The sequence below is a fragment of the Myxocyprinus asiaticus genome, chromosome 45 (genome assembly GCF_019703515.2).
Source record: "Myxocyprinus asiaticus isolate MX2 ecotype Aquarium Trade chromosome 45, UBuf_Myxa_2, whole genome shotgun sequence".
Lineage (NCBI taxonomy): Eukaryota > Metazoa > Chordata > Actinopteri > Cypriniformes > Catostomidae > Myxocyprinus > Myxocyprinus asiaticus.
This window is the reverse complement of record NC_059388.1, coordinates 7,668,315-7,683,454: the sequence shown is the minus strand read 5'-3', so window position 1 is coordinate 7,683,454 and position 15,140 is coordinate 7,668,315.

The following is a 15,140-nucleotide window of genomic DNA, read 5'->3' as shown; positions in this document are numbered from 1 at the left end:
TGAAACGTCAATATCACAGCCTTTTACTGTATTTGTGTGCACACGTGTCTGCTGTGTGGGTGTCTGCGCTTCTTTGTCAAAAAAGATGATTTCACAATATTAGGGCTAAAACAATTATAATTTCAACTGTAAATTACTCAAAAAAATATTATAATCATGTCTTTTATGCACTGTTATCCCTGATGTTGTTTTAACCCAAATAAATTGAGTACAACAAACATAAATCCTAACATATTACCTCCATTACTTAAGAGTTAGGTGGATAAATTTCATGATTTCTCTCATTCTACTGGAATTTTCGAGTTCAATCAATTTATCTGAGCTTGTTTAGTCTGTTGACAATGGCAACGAAATAAACAAGATTTTTTTAAAATATTATATTAAAGTGCTTTTTTGAGATGACACGACTAACAGCTTTCAAGTCAACTTAATATGTTAAGTTGCCATTGTATCAATTTGTATACTTAAGTTGAATTAACACACATCAAGTCCACATTACTTAAATCAAACGGTTTTGTCAATTGTTTTGTCTGTTGTCTCAATGAGACTTTTTATGTCACAAAATGAGTCAAAGCAGAAAGATAAAAACAACTAAGTTAAGTTGAGTCAATGCAATTTTGTATTACCTTTTTTTTAGGACAATGAGTTTAGTTAACATTTTTATTATATACTGTATATATAAAACTATCTAAGGCTTATTGATAACACAAGCTTCCAATGACACACACAATTAATTATTTGGCCTATGTCTGCAGCGCCATCTTACCATTGCAGCTAAATGCAGCAAAACTAGGTCAACACTGACTTCCTGCAATTGAGAGTGACACTCTAAAACACTCACCACTAATAGCGACAAATCCACATAGTGGTTTGCATATATGCGAGGTAAACATGAAACATTTCATATTTAAGTCAATTCAAACTACATTAAAAGAACAAAGAATCCACGCAAGATAGCCATGACAAAGTACATATAGAAGAATACAGAAGACAGAAATATCCATTCTAAGTCCACATAGTTTTGGTTTAGTTTTTTGGCTCAATGTAAGTTAATTTAATTGGCAGCTAATTTGATGGATCATTTTTGTGACACACTTTGCATTGTATACAGTGGTTGTGTCCATTGTGCTTTGGGCCTGAAGAGGGAAATTTGATTTTTCAAGCTCTGCGGTAATGCTTAAAGATGAAATGATAATTGTTCGGGACAAATGGCACAAAATGGTTTCCTCAGAATGATCCATTGTCATAATTATTTGACAAAATTTACAATTTAAACCACAACCATACAATATACAATTTACCTTTGATATTTGAAACATCGGACATATGTGAAATTTTACAGTTGAGAGATATATATATATAATGAATTATAGTTCATTTTGGTGACCCCTTTGAGTTTTATTTAACCTGAAAAAATAATAATCATTCCTATGTTTGTTTTGAAGGACCCGCTTTTGACCCACCCCAACAATGTTACTTAACCAATGGTGTGAATTGGGGGTGGGACTATTTGAACAACAGCAGATGAGGGGTGTATGCGGAAAACTGTTGAAAACATTGTTTATTTTTGAAATTCCATTCGGTGGCGCTAGTGTTGCAGAAATACATATTTCAGCTTTAAACTTGCCTTCGAGCTCGGAAACATGGGAAAAATTGTGAATCTGACAGTTAATATACTTAATATCTGAAATAGACCCAATTTTGGTGACCCTAGAGTGGTCAGTCACAATATACAAATGTAGCCCTACTATTTGAAAGTGGTATTTACCCAAGAATTATATTTTAAACTACATAGCTTCAATTCAATCTTCAATTCAATATAAGTCCATTTTCACAATAACTAGCTGGTAAAGTGACAAATTGTATCTATTTCAGCTGTACAACCACATAATTTAACTTTGATCTCAGAAACATTAGATATATGGTGAATCAGGCAGTTGAAATGCTAAAATTCTGAATTAAACTCAATTGTGGTGAATATGAAATAAAAAAAATAAAAAAAAATATGACATTTTTAATTAAACTGTCATCATAGACAAATACTCTAGATAGTTAGACTACTTACAGACACCTGGACAGTATAATTTCGACACATTCCACACTGGCACTAATCACCTTCTATCATCCTGCAAGCTAAATTGAGAACCCTGACTTTTATTTCATGTGCAGTTTTATTCAGACTTCAAATTTATACAAACTACTACTTTCAATGAAGCAAGGGGTATGGCAAATAAATAACATGTAGAATAAAGTTTCAAGAGGTTTTAGAAAGTGAAGAGAACCTTGAGAACATTAAGAGCTTTTCTTAGTAAGAAACTGAAAACAGAAAACAGTACAGCAGTTGTGCACTCTCTCTTTCTCTCTGATTGATCCCGCATGCTCAGCCAGGGCTAGTCAGAATGAGAAAGATTCGAAGAATTTTCAGTATTCGCTTTTCTGCTAATTTGACCTCCGAGTCTCCCCAAATGAGCAATACCCTCATATGAAAATTCTCACATGTGAAAAACACGAGAAAATTGAAGACTCTCTCTAAGAATTATGCACAACCCCTCCCCCTCCCCCTCCCCCCCCCCCTCCCTCAATACGAAGAAACACAGCTTGGGGAGACAGAGAATGCTCAAAGTTTCCAGTAGGTGCTGTCAGTGCGACTCCCCACCGATTCTTTTGATGGTGACATTTTGACAGTCACAGAAGAGGTCAAATTAGGCCTCTCGTCAAAATGGTTAAAATGTAGTGTGCATTGTGGCTATTTCACACACACAGAAGAAAAGTCATCGCTCACAGTACAAAGTGACTGCACAAGGCCTCAGGAAGTCATTTACCACATCATATGTCTGCCACCAGGAAATGATGTAAGAAGTGGCTGTTGGAAGTGCAGTACAGTAAAACGGTAAACTGAACTGCTCTGATGAAAATCTGATTGTAGTTAACATTTAACTACAATTCATCTAGGGGTGTTTTAAAGTCCCAAAGTACAACTTTGTGGCTTTTATTCCATGTCTATTAGCTTTGATGCCAAGCTAGTGGCTAGTGTCCAATAAAATGCTGTCTAGAATGGGAATGTCCCTCCCCCTAATACAACCTGCCTCTAGCAACAGCAAATAGCAAATCATGGTACACGTCTAGAATGAATACTAAAAGCTATCAGCCTTTTTTTCTTTTTTTTTCTTGACAACCTCTTTGATATGTCCTGCCCTAACGTCCTGTTTCAATAGGAAATATGCCAGCACAGTAAAGAAAACTGTGCTTATATAGGCATTTCAGTCTTAGTCTTTTAAGTAATGTTTAAGGCTGGGAGTCGATTCCAAAAAAATCGATTCTTCGCTTCCGAGGTGTTGGAAATAGAGAGAGTCGACTTCAAAACTTGGACCAGACTCCACTCCGGGTGATCGACTATGCTCAAAGGCATGACATGTTCAGACATGTTCCGATAGCTGTCATTAACCCACTGTTTGAAAATCGCTAAATGTAGATGACACCAACAATCATGCCACGGTACAAATAACTGAGATCACATTTTTTCCCCATTCTGATAGTTGATGTGAACATTAACTGAAGCTCCTGACCCGTATGTGCATGATGTTATGCACTGCACTCCTGCCACATGATTGGCTGATTAGATAATCATGGATGATTGTTGGTGCCATACGGGCTGGTTTGAGTATTTCTGTAACTGCTGATCTCCTGGGATTTTCACACACAACAGTCTCTAGAATTTACTCAGAATGGAGCAAAAAAACAAAAACATCCAGTGAGTGGCAGTTCTGTGGATGGAAAATCTTTGTTGATGAGAGAGGTCAACAGAGAATGGTCAGACTGGTTCGACTGACAAAGTCTACGGTAACTCTGATAACCGCTCTGTACAATTGTGGTGAGAAGAATAAAATCTCAGAATGATCCCCAGATCATCACCGATTGCCCACCTGGTCATCTAATGGTTAGACGGAGACCTGGAGAGGCCTTCAAGCCACAGTGTCTCACACCCACTGTGAAATTTGGTGGAGGATCGATGATCATCTGGAGGTGCTTCAGCAAGGCTGGAATCAGGCAGATTGGTCTTTGTGAAGGACTCATGAATCAAGCCACGAACAAGATTATCATGGAAGAAAACTTGCTTCCTTCTGCTCTGACAATGTTCCCCAACTCTGAGGATTGTTTTTTCCAGCAGGACAATGCTCCATGCCACACAGCCTGGTCAATCAAGGTGTGGAACCACTGGATCAAGACCCTGTCATGGCCAGCCCAATCTCCAGATCTGAACTACATTAACAATCTCTGGAATATGATCCAGAGGAAGATGGATGTCCACAAGCCATCAAACAAAGCCAAGCTGTTTGAATTTTTGTGCCAGGAGTGGCATAAAGTCACCCAACAGTAATGTGAAAGAATGGTGGAGAACATGCCAAGACGCATGAAATCTGTGATTGAAAATCAGGGTTATTCCACCAAAAATTGATTTCTGAACTCTTCCTAACTTAAAACATTAGTATTGTGTTGTTTAATATGAATAAGAACTTGTTTTCTTTGCATTATTTGAGGTCTGAAAACACTGCATCTTTTTTGTTATTTTGACCAGTTGCCATTTTCTGCAAATAAACGTTCTTATATATACAGTATTATATATATATATATATATATATATATATATATATATATATATATATATATATACACACAGTATTTGTTATTTTTTGTCCTAACTTTACAAGCATGTAATTGTGGTTCCAAAACATGCTCACAGCGAAAGTGTGAGGATTCGTAAGACTTTTCTAAATTTGGCTAATTCGTATGATATCGTAGGACTGCAATCATATTAATTCTTTCACTACAGCCAATGATTTCACTGGACATCGTTTCCATCTAATACACGATAATTACTTGCTTCTGTCATGCACAACAGCTTCCTTTAATGTTTACACACTCTACTGATTGGTTAGGTTTAGATAAGGTTTGGTAAGGGCATAATATTAATAAGCATGTCCTTGACACCTCGCGTGCAGAAACTCACGTTTACTTCCACTTTACACATCCAGGAACTTGTACATCATGAAACATACAAATTCATTTGAATGAAATTGTACAAAATCATAAGAAATAGCCAACTCGTAAAATATATAACAATTTTCATGAGATCGGGTTGGTGGTTCTGTTCACTCCATCTCTCTCCAAATAGTCTTATTTTATTCCACAAGCTAGCAGCAAACAAATTTTTGCTCTATCAACTTCCATCACAAAATGCTGTTTTGAAATGTAGGTGGCTGAAGGGGGGTCCGTGCCACCCCCAGCAATCGCCCCGTACTGCCCCCAGCAAGATGCTGCCCCGGGCGGCTGCCCATGTCGCCCATGCCTAAATCTGCCACCGCCTTTAGATGGCACTGATTTGTGATGCAAATCTTTTTTTTTTTAAATGTATTTATTTTATGTAACATTAATGCAGAAGCGATGGTTATCTATGAAAAATTCAGATTTTTTGAAATTTGAAACTTTCAAATGATACCCCATATGCCTGTTATGTATTCTGAAACATGTGCATTTTAAGCGTAAACTTTTCATGACATAGCGCCCCCCTTTTAGACCCGCAGGCGGGTCCACAGAGTTTAGATGCTCATTATTACCACAGAAAATACATTCAAACTCATTCCAGTATGTAAAAACAAAGAAACAACTTAGAAACTTGTTGACAAATCAAATTACAATGGAAGCTGCATGCAAAAAAGTTGTATGTTTTCCCAATAGACTTGCATTGTAAGCATTCAACTGTCAACACATTTTGTTTGTTTGTTAGTTTTTACAAATTGTGGGATGAGTCTAAACAATTTTCTGTTGTTATCGACAATGTGCTACAAATGCGTTCAGTATAGCTTCTCTTGGAATTGAACCCGAAAAGTTATTCGAAAATTCATCCTGCAATTTCTTCTATAATGTCGTAACCAGCATACACATTGAGGGGGAATGCCCCCTCCAATATTTACAATAGTGGTCAATCAGTATGGGTTTTTCAGTGACTGATCCAAACAATTACATTTTGTTCCCTTATCTTAAATATTTGGTTACATTCTTGGTATAATTTAATAAGAATGGAAAGGGGGAAAAGAAAAACTCAGAACAGGTGTTGGGTTAAAAAGTCACATGTGGGTGTTTTTGCAACTGCTACATGAGGGCAGGCTCTGATAAAAGCAAACACACACACGCAGTCGGTTGTACCACCGTTCCAACGCATAGAGTCTGGGGTTCAAGCACAGATCTGAGCCCACAGAAAGTGCACAATCTCTCGCCGTGGTTTGGCCTGTCCAGCAAATAAAGCAAGTCTAGGCCTCCCACAAAACACAGTTCTCAAACACATGTGGTTTGGCCCTGTCTGTCCCTGAACCAGGAGCTGTGGTCATCCCTAAACTTCCTGCCGCCCCCCCAGTTACACGGTTTCCACGGCGACCCTCACCTGCTGCGCACCTGTCAGATATAACGTGCTGCAACTGCTGTCACATGCCAAAAAATGCACTGCCGACCTGACACTTTATGTAACCGTTACCAAAGAGCTCTCTCCTATACACACGTACACGCCTTCAGATAACGAGGGGAAATTTAGAGTGAGAAGGACAAACACAGCGGTGAGATAAAAGAAAAGAGAGGAAGCAACAGAAAGAGAGAGTTGGAAAGTAAACGACTGAAACTCCACATTACGTTTTTCCAACCCACTGTGGAAAAACAGAGGGACACAAATCTATACAAACCCAAACTAACAAAATGCATTGCAGGTTATACCAAGTACACCACTGTATATAGCACATAAAAGCATGAATTTTATAAACTAATCAAGAAAATGTTCAAGGTCATGTTGCAGTCCAAAACTAAAAGAACAAAATACACTTTACTTTAATGTTCCCTTTGTTAAGAGTTTATAAAAAGGTTCATTAATGTGCAATTTAAATGTATTTATAAATCCATAATAAATCATTTATATGCTGTTATAACAATGTGGACTACTTTTAATGCTATACTTGCTAAATATTGAGCATTTTAAATTACATGTTATATATGATTAATAAATACACTTAATATGTTAGAGAAATTAAAGAAGGGATTATGTAATCTTGCTACATTCTGTTTTGTGTTTATACTGTATTTATTACTCTGATGTCTTCTCTCACTTGTGTTGTCACTTTCCTTGTCAAGCTGATGTCAAAAGAATGGTGCTACTCTTACTTAAGTCCTCTGCAAAAACACTTTTCAGGTCTTCATGCTCATTCACATCATACATCATATAATAAAGCCATATAACCATTAAACCATACTGAACTTTATGTACAGGTTTCTAAGTTTGGGAACTCCTTAATAAATGCTTCATACGTGTTCACTTTACAACAAGGTACATTTTCATAGGTTATGAATGTTTAATAAATGTGATTAAGCATTTATAATCTGAGAGGTAAAATGGCTCACTATTTGGCAGGTATTGCATGAAAGGCATCCTTTGTATGCAAGTTGTTATAAACGCATATAGCTGATTTATAATTCATTTGTAAATTAGTTATTAGTCATTAATAAACCCCTTTATAAACCCTAAATAAAGGGAACATTAATGTAAAAAGTGTGTTTTATTTTCATGATAATTAAGCACATGTTCCTGCAAATTACCATTATCTTAATGTGTCGATGTTTTTTTTTTTTTTTTTTTACTTTTAATTAGTGCTGTCAATTTAACATGTTATTTCAGTGCAAACAATTATGTAAAAAAAAAAAAAAAAAGCTTTAAAAAAATGTACGCTATTAATTATGTCCCAGGACCGTTATAAGGAATATTCCTACCATCAAAGCAATTTTAGCTTGAAGTACCACCTGTTTTCTCCAGGATGCAGTAAGTGAAAATTTAGCTGTGTAGGCAACGCACAGCTTATACAGACCTAGCTATCAAACACAGCTTTATTGAATGCAAATTAAAATGCAGGGATCTCAAGACATGTTTTTCTAAGTATCAAACTACATTTATCTTGACCCAGCCACCTAAAAACGGTATGTTTATGACCTGATGCAACCAATGTGAGATGCTCCAAAAGCATCCTTCTGATGCAGGTGCATATTGACGAGTCCTTAGAAAAGCCCCGTATAATAAAACTCTGACTAATTGATTAATTCATTTTCAAAATGGATTTCTGTGAATTGTAGGCCAATGATAGGCTTATCTTCAATAATACTGAAATAAACAATATATTGGATTCTAAAGCTAATTTTTGTATTGTCTTATCAATTCTATACTCGTCTGCCACAATGTATTATGCACACAAATGCATAATGTAATGCATTAAAACTATCTGAATATTTTTTTATAAATAATATACAGTATATATATATATATATATTTTTGTATATTATTTATTTAAAAAAAATTCAGATAATTGAAGATAATTTAATATGCAGGTGCATATTGACACGTCCTTAGAAAAGCCCCGTATAATAAATCTCGGACTAATTGATGAATTAATTTGCCAAATGTGAATTGTAGGCCAATGATAGGCTTATCTTCAATAATATTGAAATAAACAATATATTGGATTCTAAAGCCATTTTTTTTTTTATTGTTTTATAAATTCTTTACTAATTTACAAATGTAATGCATTTAAATGATATAATTTATAATTATTTAAATATAACTATATATCATTTTATAATCATTATTGTATTATTGTTATTTGACAGGATTTCTCAGCTAATATTTATATATTTGATTAGTTGTGAATAATTTTATTAATTAATCAGCATACCATGTAACTAATTTGATTGACAGCCCTACTTTTAATGTAAATGTAAGCAGTTACTTTTACTGTTAATCTGCGTTCTTGCTTTTCCGTGGGGGAAATAAACCTCTGGGTAAAAGAGTTACCTTCAGTTACCTTGTGCCATTAAACTAGATGGTTTTATTATTCAAGTATTAATATTTTGACAGTTGACTAGTTTTGACTACAACCTGATCTCATAGAATCATGTTATTATACCTACTGTAAATTTTTACAAAATTATTTTTACGTTTCTTGATGATATGAACACTAGTGGCACTACAACAATGACTTTTATTCACTTTCACACAAATCACGAGTAAAACATCATATTACCAGTTCAAAAAAATTTACTTTTTGCCCTGTTACTCAAACAAAACTATATCATGACATCTAAACATGAAAAATCGAGCATGCATAGCTAGAATAGTTTCTGTACTTGCATAGTGTATATTTTGGGCCTATCATGTACTCTCTTTCACTTAGAAGAAGACACATTTGTCCACACACGTCTCACTTCTGATCTTGCGGCCCTTGCTTGAGCCATGTGGGAATTCTAACTCATAATTAGCTTGCAATTACGCCACAGATAACGATCATACTCGTTTCAGTTTTAAGATAAAACAGGCGAGAAAAGGACCGACAAGATGAACGGGCAGACGTCTCAGAGGAGAGATGAAACAAAAGGGTGGAAATAAATGAGAGAGGAGGATTTTGTACTAATTAATTAAACTCTCGCTACTTAAAACTAGTAAAGATCAGAAGATCTCACATACTTAACGCATTAAACATGTTTCCTTCCCCCACTGTCCCTCCTTTCAACACACTCACCTACACACACGCATACAAATTTTAGCATTGACTTGATGTACAACTGACACCTCTCCCACACATTACGTGTGTACGGATACACACAGAAACATTTACCTAGCTATCTACATATGGATATACCACAGACCAGGGGAAATTCTAGGGTCAGTGGATATTCGGGGCTTAGCCCAGACCTCTGTGGATATGTATGGTGCCATCCTTTGATTACATTTTGAAATACAATTTATAATAAGTTTTAATGTTACATCTCTGAGGTATCATTTACATAGTAATAACATTCAGGGCTTAAGCCTCGGTAGCACACCCCTAGTGCCGCCCATGCCACAGACTTTATTTTTTTTTACTATAAAGCTAACTATAGTTATATAATAAAGGCGGTATATAATAATACATGACAGGGTGGTATATAATAATACATGGCAGGGTATGCAATTGACCAATTCTAGGGGCGAAAATGTCATACAATAAAAATAATTTAAAAAAAAAGTTAATTAATCTGGTTTGTATATATAATCTTACATTTGATATGCACTGATGAGCCAAAATTCTGATCACCTGCCTAATATGCTGTTGGTCCTCTACGTGCTGCCAAAACAGTGCCGACCCACCGAGGCATGGGCTCTACAAGACCCCTGAAGGTGTCCTGTGGTATCTGGTACCAAGATATTAGCAGCAGATTCTTCAAGTCCTGTAAATTGCGAGGTGGAGCCACCGTGGATCAGACTTGTTGGTCCAGCACATCCCACAGATGCTCAATCGGATTGAGATCTAGGGAATTGGAGGCCAGGGCAACACCTTGAACTCTTCATCATATTCCTCAAACCATTCCCGGACAATGTGTGCAGTGTGGCAGGGCGCATTATCCTGCTGAATGAGGCCACTGCCATCTGGGAATAACATTGCCATGAAGGGGTGTACTTGGTCTGCAATGATGTTTAGGTAGGTGGCACGAGTCAAATTGGCATCCACATGAAAGGCCAGACCCAGGGTTTCCCAGAGCATCACACTCCCTCCACCGGCTTGTCATCTTCCCACAGTGCATCCCGGTGCCAGGTAAACAGCGTGCACGTACACGGCCATCCATGTGATGTAAAAGTAAACAGGGCTCATCGGACCAGGCAACCTTCTTTCACTGCTCCAAGGTTCAGTTCCAACACTCGCATGCCCATTGTAGGCACTTTTGATGGTGGACAGGGGTCATCATGGGAACTCTGACCAGTCTGCGGCTATGCAGCCCCATACATACAGATGAAGTCAGAAGTTTACATACACTTAGATTGAAGTCATTAAAACTCTTTTTTTTTAAACACTCCACAGATTTCATATTAGCAAACTATAGTTTTGGCAAGTCATTTAGAACATCTACTTTGTGCATGATACGAGTTATTTTTCCAACAATTGTTTACAGACAGATTGCTTCACTTTTAATTGACTATATCTCAATTCAATTAGGTCAGAAGTGTACATACACTAAGTTAACTGTGCCTTTAAGCAGTTTGGAAAATTACAGAAATTAGCTAGGAGATAGTTAATTAGCAGATAGTGTACCTGTGGATGTATTTTAAGGCCTACTTTCAAACTCAGTGCCTCTTTGCTTGACATCATGGGAAAATCAAAAGAAATCAGCCAAGACCTCAAAAAAAAAAAAAAAAAGTCTGGTTTTTCCTTGGGAGCTATTTCCAAATGCCTGAAGGTACCACGTACCTATACAAACAATAGTACGCAAGTATAAACACCATGGGACCACGCAGCCATCATACTGTTCAGGAAAGAGATGCATTCTGTCTCATAAAGATGAATGTAGTTTGGTACGAAAAGTGCAAATCAATCCCAGAATAACGGCAAAGGACCTTGTGAAGATGCTGGAGGAAGCAGGTAGACAAGTATCTACAGGTGCTGGTCATATAATTAGAATATCATCAAAAAGTTGATTTATTTCACTAATTCCATTCAAAAAGTGAAACTTGTATATTATATTCATTCATTACACACAGACTGATATATTTCAAATGTTTATTTCTTTTAATTTTGATGATTATAACTGACAACTAAGGAAAATCCCAAATTCAGTATCTCAGAAAATTAGAATATTACTTAAGACCAATACAAAGAAAGGATTTTTAGAAATCTTGGCCAACTGAAAAGTATGAACATGAAAAGTATGAGCATGTACAGCACTCAATACTTAGTTGGGGCTCCTTTTGCCTGAATTACTGCAGTAATGCGGCGTGGCATGGAGTCGATCAGTCTGTGGCACTGCTCAGGTGTTATGAGAGCCCAGGTTGCTCTGATAGTGGCCTTCAGCTCTTCTGCATTGTTGGGTCTGGCATATCGCCTCTTCCTCTTCACAATACCCCATAGATTTTCTATGGGGTTAAGGTCAGGCGAGTTTGCTGGCCAATTAAGAACAGGGATTCCATGGTCCTTAAACCAGATACTGGTTGCTTTGGCACTGTGTGCAGGTGCCAAGTCCTGTTGGAAAATGAAATCTGCATCTCCATAAAGTTGGTCAGCAGCAGGAAGCATGAAGTGCTCTAAAACTTCCTGGTATATGGCTGCGTTGACCTTGGACCTCAGAAAACACAGTGGACCAACACCAGCAGATGACATGGCACCCCAAACCATCACTGACTGTGGAAACTTTACACTGCACCTCAAGCAACGTGGATTGTGTGCCTCTCCTCTCTTCCTCCAGACTCTGGGACCCTGATTTCCAAAGGAAATGCAAAATTTACTTTCATCAGAGAACATAACTTTGGACCACTCAGCAGCAGTCCAGTCCTTTTTGTCTTTAGCCCAGGCGAGACGCTTCAGACGCTGTCTGTTGTTCAAGAGTGGCTTGACACAAGGAATGTGACAGCTGAAACCCATGTCTTGCATACGTCTGTGCGTAGTGGTTCTCCCCCACATTTTTGAATGGGTTTTGTTTCACAGTCCTCTCCAGGGTGAGGTTATCCCTATTGCTTGTACACTTTTTTCTACCACATCTTTTCCTTCCCTTCGCCTCTCTATTAATGTGCTTGGACACAGAGCTCTGTGAACAGCCAGCCTCTTTTGCAATGACCTTTTGTGTCTTGCCCTCCTTGTTCAACGTGTCAATGGTCGTCTTTTGGACAACTGTCAAGTCAGCAGTCTTCCCCATGATTGTGTAGCGTACAGAACTAGACTGAGAGACCATTTAAAGGCCTTTGCAGGTGCTTTGAGTTAATTAGCTGATTAGAGTGTGGCACCAGGTGTCTTCAATATTGAACCTTTTCACAATATTCTAATTTTCTGAGATACTGAATTTGGGATTTTCCTTAGTTGTCAGTTATAATCATCAAAATTAAAAGAAATAAACATTTGAAATATATCAGTCTGTGTGTAATGAATGAATATAATATACAAGTTTCACTTTTTGAATGGAATTAGTGAAATAAATCAACTTTTTGATGATATTCTAATTATATGACCAGCACCTGTATATCCACAGTAGAATGAGTCCTATATCAACATAACCTGAAAGGCTGCTAAGCAAGGAAGAAGCCACTGCTCCAAAACCACCAAAAAAAGCCAGACTACAGTTTGCAAGTGCACAGGGGACAAAGATCTTACTTTTTGGAGAAATGTCCACTGGTCTTATGAAACAAAATGGCCATTATGACCATCATTATGTTTGGAGGAAAAAGGGTGAGGCTTGCAAACTGAAGAACACCATCCCAACCGTGAAGCATTGGGGTGGCAGCATCATGTTGTGGGGGTGCTTTGCTGCAGGAGGGACTGGTGCACTTCACAAAATAGATGGCATCATGAGGAAGGAAAATTATGTGGATATATTGAAGCAATTTCTCAAGACATCAGCCAGGAAGTTAAAGCTCAGTCGCAAATGGGTCATCACAAAGCCCTGACCTCAATCCGATAGAAAATCTGTGGGCAGAACTGAAAAAGAATGTGCGAGCAAGGAGGCCTACAAACCTGACTCCGTTACACCAGTTCTGTCTGGAGGAATGGGCCAAAATCCCAGCAACTTATTGTGAGAAGCTTGTGGAAGGCTACCCAAAACACTTGACCCAAGTTAAAGAATTTAAAGGCAATACTACCAAATACTAACAAAGTGTATGCACATTCCACTGGGAATGTGATGAAAGAATAAAAGCTGAAATAAATCATTCTCTCTACAATTATCCTGACATATCACATTTTTAAAATAAAGTAGTGATCCTAACTGACCTTAGACAGGCAATGTTTTCTACAGTTAAATGTCAGGACTTGTGAAAAACTGAGTTTAAATGTATTTGGCTAAGGTGTATGTAAACTTCTGACTTTAACTGTAGCAGGATGCAATTCACTGTGTATTGTGACATTCCTCCCATAACCATCATTAACATTTTCTGTGACTTGTGCCACAGTAGACCTTTTGTTGGTTTGGACCAGACGGGATAGCCTTTGTTGCCCTCACGCATCAATGAGCCTTGGGCACCCTGTCGATGGTTTGTGGTTTGTCCTTCCTCGGACCACTATCAGAACGTACTCACCACTACTGACCGGGAGCACCCCACAAGCCTTGCCGTTTCAGAGATGCTCTGACCTATAACAATTTGGACCTTGTCAAAGTTGCTCAGGTTTTTACTCCTGCCATTTCTCCTGCATTCAACTTTGTTCACTTACCATCTAATCTACCCAGACTTAGACATATGGCCTTGATAGGAGATGATCAATGTTATTCACTTCACCTGTGAATTGTCATAATGTTTTGGCTCATCGAAGTATAAGTTTGTGTTTTCAGCCTAGTTAATTATGGGCTAAGTACCACCAAGTGATTAGTGTCTGGCTTTCAAAACATGCTTTTATGACAAAACAGGGATTTTTTTTTCTTTTTTTTTCAGTTGTCGCAATGCTGCACTCAACCAAAACTGTGTGCAATATTTCTTTCTGAGAGTAATATCCGGCAACATATTAATGTTTAACAAGAAGGTCAACAGAGTAGTAACTTTAATCATTCTTGAAGAAAACTACTGGATCAATGTCAAACTCCATCTACGTCACACAAACCCTTTTGTATTTGAGCAGATATGAATTCAGTCCAGATTTTCTCAATGTCTTATTTTCTATGAATAATAATTTTAATCTAAATGGATCGATCTCTGAAAGGACACATTGTTTGTGATGATTAATCACCAAGCAGTCTGAAATAAATTCATTTACATATCTAGGAACAAAGACATTATTTATTTCAGTTCGGCACTCCTGATCAGGACACTACTGTCCACACCGCAGGAAAGCACAATAAAGCAGGAGAATTATGATTATCATCTCACTCATAATGCCTGCGTCAGTAAGATGAATGCAGACGAGTGCGCAGAGAGACCGACTCCTGCTTTTAATAAATCCCCCATCAGCGCTTGCCACAGCTTTTCACTGCCGCCATGACAACCACATTTATTTTAGGACAGTTTGATAAATTAATTTGTTTTGTTTTTTTTATCGGATAAGAGTACATTCAGTGCAGAACTGATCTTGACTGAGAAATGAAATATGCATAGCAAAAATAACTCTCTG